Raw genomic sequence first — 7,858 nt, 5'->3', positions numbered from 1 at the left:
TAAAAGAAGCACACATATTAAAGGAAGAGAGGGTATTGAAGGAAGAAACTCAATAACAGAAATGAAAATGGGAAAATAGAAATAAAGAAATGGAAAGGCACTTAGATAGATGGCAAAACAGAGTGGAGATTTTATTAAAAGCCTGGGGAGCTCCCTTTAGTTTTTCAAAACCAGCTGTGATTTCCCCACAAAAACCCCAGCTACGATCGGCAGGGGAAACAAATTAATCAATTTCTTAGTATGAAATAGCTTTCATTTGTAATTCTGAGTGTTATCTTAAAATGTCGTTATAAAAAAGCAAATTCCTTTGTCAACTTCATTGTCATCAGATCTATAGCCATGTCATTTTAAATATTTTTTGTCCCTTAGAGACAGTCATTGTTTTATTTGGATGCATTTGCTAAAATGTTAGACCTTCAGAGAGATCCATGGAAAGGGCTCTGACTTCTAAAATATGAATTTCTGAGAATAAATTACGGTTCACACATTTAAACTAGATAGCCTTATAGGACTCTAAGAGATAACTGAATTCATAGAAATACTGGCAAATAACCGGGATAAACAGGAATTAATTATGGGCTAGTGTGGCTCAGTTGGTCAGGTGTTGTTCCACAAAATGAAAGGTCACAGGTTCAGTCCCCAGCTGGGGCATGTATGAGAGCAGTTGATTGATGTTTCTCTCTTTTTCTTTATTTCTCCATTCCCTTCTCTCTAACATAAATAAGTAAATAAAATCCTTTAATGTTTGGAACTGCCCTGCCTGGTTTCAGAAGCTGTAACTCCCCATGGCTAAGGCTGAGTAAGAGAATTTGGGACTATAAGCCACTAAGGAGACAAAGCTTATCACCCTGGCAGGGGCATCACCTCTGCCCCCTTTTACTTCACCCTGGCTGATGACTAGTTAGCCGATGATGGGTAAGATTCCTCAAGGGAGGAATGACCTAAGACAGGCATGGTCGCAAAGGGGCCCTCAGGGAAGGACTTGGGGAGCTATAGCAGAAGCGGGTGACAGACCCTCAGCCCTTAGCTTTGACATAGCCTGAGTCCTTATTCTGTCTGCAAGAAGTCTCCTAATCTCTTGGCTTCTTGCATCCCCCACACGATTCAGGCCTGAAACAATGCTAGAGGTGGGTGCAGCTCTGCTGGAAAGGGAAGGTTCCCTGGAGCAATCAGGCCTAAGAAAGAATGCATAAAATCCTGTGAAACCTGCTTTGCTAATACCCTCAATTTAAATGATAAGGATCCAAGCATAGAATGAGTGTGTTTCTCCAGAGTTTTATGGCCCTTTAGCTATCTGAACCTGACTGACTCAGAATAAGCCCTTATAGTTCTTCAAATGTTATCTGTTGTTCGATTATTACTGCCTGACATTGATTGATGAGCTTTACCTGTATTCTTGTACAAAATGAACCCAATAAAAACCCACTGAGGAACAGGCCTCTTGCCCTTCTACTTTGAGATATTGGCCACCTTTCCTCCCCAAGCAGGTCATGTCTTGGTAGACTTATTCTCATCTGTGGCAGATGGGGGTGGGGGGGTGCTCTGTGGAGGGAGCTCCCCCATGTAGTGTTAGCCCTAGCCCAAGCCATAACCCTAACACTAATGCTAACCTTAAATCTATCCTTAACCCTAATCCTAATCTTAATTCTAACCCATCAACCTGACTCTAATCCTAACACTAAACCTAACCCAAAACCTAACCCTGGTTCTATCCCTAAACCTAAATCTAACCCTAGCCCTACACTACACTTAACATTAGCACAAGACCAGGCCCTAACCCAAACCCCAGTCCTAGCTCCAACCCTAACCATAGCCCTAACTGTACCCCTAGTACTAGTCTTAGACCTAACACTAACCCTAACCCTAACACTAAACATTTCCCTAACCCTAACCCTGGGCCTTGCCTGTTGCAGACCACTCTGCCTGGTTCTAGGAATTGTATCTCGACCCCTTGTGGCTAAGGGCAAGGGACGACCTCTGGAATGCGAACCAAAGGAGACAAAGCCTGTCTCTGGTAGCAAATGCTGCCTCAGTTTCCTCTCCCTGCCCCCAAAGCTTGGTCGGAAGTCAATGATGGGTAAGAGCCCTCACAGCGGGGGGGGGGGGAGGGCAACCTAAACCAGAGTCGATCACTTGGGAGGCCTTCGTGGAAGGACTGGTGGGGGGGCTGCAACAAAGAGCAATGGACTCTTGCCCCCCCGGCTTTGACATAGCCCGAATCCCAATGTTCTCTGGGAGAAGTGCTTCCTGGCTCTAATCCCCTTAAGCCTGAATACCTGTTGGAGAGAGGTGCAGCTTCTTGCCTTGCTAGAGCATGTCCTGGGGAAAATCTGGCATCACAAAGACTTCCTGATAAACCTGTGAAATCTGTTCTGCTAAGAATGCTTTCATTCATATGTTAAGGGTTCGAGCAAGAAACCCTAAAACTCTGTTCCTGACAGACTGATTCATAGTAAGCCCTCAGATTTCTTTGAAATGTCATCTACTGTTTGATCCTTGCTGCCCTGTATTCCTGTGTATTACAACCCAATAAAAGGCCCTGGAGGAGGGGGCTCAAGGCCTTTTTCTCCTTGGAGAAACTGGTCGCTGCTGGCCTTTTTCCCTGAGAAACTGGCCACTTCTGATGGCCTTTTTTCTCTGGGAAAATGGCCACTTCTCCTCCCTAAGCAGATCACATCATTTCTTGGTCATATTTACTCTCATCTGTGGCACTCGGGGGGACTTATGAGGAAAGTTGCCCCCACACTTGCCGTAATCCTAACCCTAATTCTAACTCTAGCCTTAGCCCTAACACTAACCCTAAGAATAACCTTAATACTAGCCCTACCTTTATCCCTAAGTTAGCCCTAGACCTAGCCCAGACCCAGGCCAGGGCCTAGCAGTAACGATAATCCTACCCTCACCCCAATCCTAGCTTTAGCCATAACCATAACCCTAACCCTATTCTACCACTAGCCATAGCCTTAAGCCTAACCCTATCCCTAGCCCTAGTCCAAAACATAATCAAAATCCTAACCCTAACCCTAGCTCTAGTCCTAGCCCTAAGGCTAACCCTAGTCCAAGCACTATCCCCAATACTATTACTAACCCTAAACCTAACCCTAACTCTACCTCTATCCTAACCCTAATGCTAAATCCAACCTCACACAAAACCTAACCCTGGATCTAACCCTAATCCAAACCCAAACCCCAAATCTAGCCCTAGCCATAACACTATCATAACCCAAGTTCTAGTCCTAATGATAATCCTAACTCTAGCCCAATAGCTATCACTATCTGAACCCTCACTCTAACCCTACCCTAGGCTCAGCCATAACACTAACCCTGACTTTAACCCTAACACTAAAACTAACCCTAGTTCCAGCATTACCCTTAGCCATGGCCCTGTCCCTGTCCCTGTCCCTAGACCTAGACCTAATACCCTAAACCTAAGCCTAGCCCTGACCCTAGCCCTAACTGTAACCTTAACCTAACCATAACCCTACCCCTAAGCCTAATGCTAACCCTAATACTAACCTAAACACAAAGCCTAACCATGGATCTAAACCTAAACATAGTCCTAACATAAATCTATGGGTTAGCCATGGCCCTAGCCCTAGCCCTAACCCTAACCCTAGGCCTTGCCCTAGACCTAGCCCTAGCATTAAAACTAATTCTAACCCTAACCCTACCCCTAGCCCTGACCCTACCTTAAACAAAGCCCTGGCACTAGACCTACTCCTAACACTAATCCTAGCGCTATTCCTAATGCTAACCCCAACCTTAACCCTAACACTAACCACCGCCCTGTACCTAAACCTAACCCTAACCCTGGACCTTGCCCTAAACATAACACTAATCCTAACCCTAGGTATAGCCATAGCCCAACACCTAAGCCTAACCCTAGCCCTAACCCAATACCTAACCCTTGCCCTTGCCCTAACCCCAACTGTGGCCATGCTCTAACCCTAACACTAACTGTAACCCTACCCTAAACCTAAACCAAACACTGACCCTAGCCATAACCCTACACCAAGCATTAGCTCTAGTCCTAGCCCTAGCCATATCACTAGACCTAGCCATAACACAAGTCCTATCCCTAACTCTAACCCTAACTCTAGACATAACCCTGACCCTAACCATAACCCTAATCCCAACCCTAACCCTATTCCTAGCCTTAAACCCAGTTATAGACCTAGCCTTAGCCCTAGCCCTGGGCCCAGCAGTAATAGTAACCATAACACTCACCAAAACCCTAGCCCTACACCTAACACTAATCCTAATTTCAACCTAAACCTAGCCCTACCCATATTCCTAATTCTAACCCTACTCATAATCCTAAACTGATACTTAGTCCTAGAGCCAACACTAACCCTAACCCTAAACCTAGCCCTAGACATAGCGCTAGTCCTAACTCTAATCCTAACACTTGCCCTAGCCCTAGTCCTAGCCACAACCCTAAACCTAAACCTAGACTTTGCCCTAGACCTAGATTGAGCCTTAAACATGATTCTTACCCTAACGCTAAACCAAATCCTGGATTTAAACCTAGCCATAATCCAAGACCTAACCCTAAAACTAACCCTAACCTAAAGCTAATACTAAACCTAAACTTAATCCTAATCCTAACTCTAACCTTAATCCTAACACTAAACCTAACCCTAAAGCTAAGCCTGGCAAAACCACAAACTTAATCTAAATGCTAGCCGTAGCCCTAAACAAACCTAATGCCAACCCTAACCCCAGCTCTAACTCTACCCTAACCCTTGCCTTAGTCCTAACTATAGTCCTAACCCTAACCCAAACCCTAACCCTAAAATTAACCCCAAATTGAAACATAACTCTGGGCCTAACACTAAACTTAAACCTAACCCTAGCAGTAGCAATAAGCCAAACCCTAACCGTAGATCTAGCTTTAGCCCTAGCCCAATCCTTACCCAAACCCTAACACTAACCCTAAACCTAACCTGAAACCTACCCTGGTTAGGTTTAGAGTTAAGATTAACCCTAAACCTAGCCCTAACCCTAGCCCTGGACCCAGCTCTAGCCCTAACTCTAAAACTAACCCTAACCCTACCCCTACCCTAAACCTGGCCCTAGCATGAGACCTAGCCCTAACCCAAGCCCTAGATCTAGTGCTAACCCTAACCCTAGTCATAGACCTAACACTAAACCTAACTCTAACCCTATCCTTAGCCCTAAACCTAAGCCCAACCCTACCATAACCCTAGACCTAGCACTAATGCTAACCCTAGTCATAACTAACCCCAATCCTAACCCTAACACTATCCCTAGTCCAAGCACTATCCCTAGCCCTATCACTGTCCCTAAAACTAACAGTAACTAAAGCTAATCCTGGCCATAGCCCTAACACTAATCCTAACCTTAAACCTAACCCCAATTCTACCCCTAATCCTAATAATAACTCTAACACTAAACCTAAACCTAAACCTAACCATGGATTTAACCTAGCCCTAACTCTAGCCCTAGCCCTTGCCTGACTCTTAGCCTTAGTCTTAAACCTAATCCTAAACCTAACCCTAATGCTAGCCCTAACCCTTAGCTAAATATAGCCCTAGCATTAGACCTATCCCTAACCCTAACCCTAATCTTGGCCCTATCCCTAACACTAACCATACCTCTAACCCTAACATTAACCACTGCCCTATACGTAACCCTAACCTTGGGCTGTGCAGTAAATCTAATCCTAGACCTAGCCCTATCCCTAACCCTAGCCATAACAATAAACCTAACCCTCAACCTAAACATAGCCCTAGCCCTAACACCATTATTCTAACTGTAGCCCTAGTCCTTAACCTCATCTTAATCTTAAACCTAATCCTAAACATCAACCTAACCCTAGCCCTACCCCTACCCCTAACTAGGGCCCTTGCCCTAGTCCTAGACCTAGCTTTAAACCTAATCTTAACATTAAACCTAAGCCTAACTCTAACCCTAATGCTAGCTCTGGCACTAACCCTAGCCTCAGCCTAACAATAGACATAGCACTAATCCTAACCCTAAACCTAACATTAGCCCAAGATCTAGCCATATACTAGACCTAGTCCTAGACCTAACCTTGACCCTAACCCTGACCTAAAACATAGTCCTAGCACCCATCCATGGGCCTTGGACTCATCCTAAACCTAACTCTACACTAGCCATAACCATAACCATAACCATAACCATAACCATAACCTTAACCTTAATGCTAACCCTAAATTTAACACTAGCCCGTGCTCACTTTGGCAGCACATATACTGAATTTAACACTAGCCCTAGCCCTAGCCCTAAACCTAATCTAATCCTAACCTTAGCCCTAACAGTTACTCTAACCCTTACCCTAAACCTGACCCTAGCCCTAGCCCCCAAACTAACTCTAACATTAACCCTAACTCAAGCCCTAAACCCAGCCCTAGACCTATCCCTAACCCTAGCCCTAAAACTAGCTCTAGCCTAACCCTAGCTGTAATACTGACAATAACCCAAATCCTAACCTAACCTTAACCATAGCCCAAGCCCTAACCCTAACCCTTGCCATGGCCCTAAACCTATCACTAACCCTAACCCTAGCCCTAATCCTAACCCTAACCCTGCCTCTACCCTAAACCTTAACAGTAACCCTAGCTGTAGCCCTAAACATAAACTTAATAAAAACACTAACCCTAGCCATAATCTCAACCCTAACCCAAACCCAAGCCCTAGTTCTAGTCCAAGCCCCAGCCCTAGCCCTAGACGTGGCACTAGGCTTTGACGTAACACGAACCCTAACCCTAACCCTAGACCTACCCCTAATGCTAACCCTAACAGGAGCCCCATCCCTAACTCTAACACTTGGTCTTGCCTTAACACTAAGTCTAACTCTCAACCTAGCAATAGCCCTAATCATAACCCTAACACTGATCCCAACACGGATCCTAACACTGGACCTAGTTAGATCCCAAAACACAGCTCTAGACCCTGCCTTAGCTGTAGCCCTATGCCTAGCACTAACACTAACCCTAACTCTAACACTAACCCTAACTCTACTGCTAGCCCTAATCCTAGCCCTAAAACTACCCCTAGCCCTAGTACAAATTCTAATGCTATTCCTAACCATAACCCTAACTCCAGCCCTAAAGCTAACCTTAATCCTAACCCTAAACATAACTGTAAACCCTTACCCTAACCCTTACCCTAACTGTAAACCTCACAGTAACCCTAGCCCGAGGCCTAACCCCATCCCTAAACCTAACCCAAGCCATATCCCTGACACTAATCTTAACCCTAACCCCACCCACAGCCCCAACCTTAGCCCTAGCCAAAGTCCTATCCCTAGGACTAGCCATAACACTAACCCTAACCCCAATCCTAGTCATAATCCTAACCCTAAACCCAAAACTAAACCTAACCCTAAAACTATCACTAATACTAAACCTTAACCAAAACCTAACCCCGGCCCTCACCCTAACTCTAACGCTAACCCTAACCTAAGCCATAATTTTATCCTTAAACCCAGGCTCAGACATAGCCCTAGCCCAGGCCATAGGCCTAGCCATAATGCTAACCCTATACCTCAACCTAAACCTAGCCCTATCTCTAACCCTAATCCTAACCCCAAACCTAACACTAAATGTAAACCAAACCCTAACCCTAATTTTAAACCTAAACTTAACACTAACCCTGACCATAACCCTACATCTGGCCATAATGCTAAACCGAATCCTAACCCTAGCCCTAGCCCTGCACTAACCATAAAAATAACACTAACTCTAGCCCTATCCCTAGCCTTAATGCTAAACCTAATGCTAAGCCTAACTCTACCCTAACCCTACTCCTAACCTGAACCCTAACTGTAATCCTATTATTAACCCTAAATTAAAACCTAACCTTAACCCTT

This window comes from Sturnira hondurensis, unplaced genomic scaffold (assembly GCF_014824575.4).
Source record: "Sturnira hondurensis isolate 20B ecotype Veracruz unplaced genomic scaffold, ASM1482457v3 Scaffold0020884, whole genome shotgun sequence".
NCBI lineage: Eukaryota > Metazoa > Chordata > Mammalia > Chiroptera > Phyllostomidae > Sturnira > Sturnira hondurensis.
The sequence above is the reverse complement of the archived record's forward strand: the minus strand, read 5'-3'. Positions refer to the sequence as shown.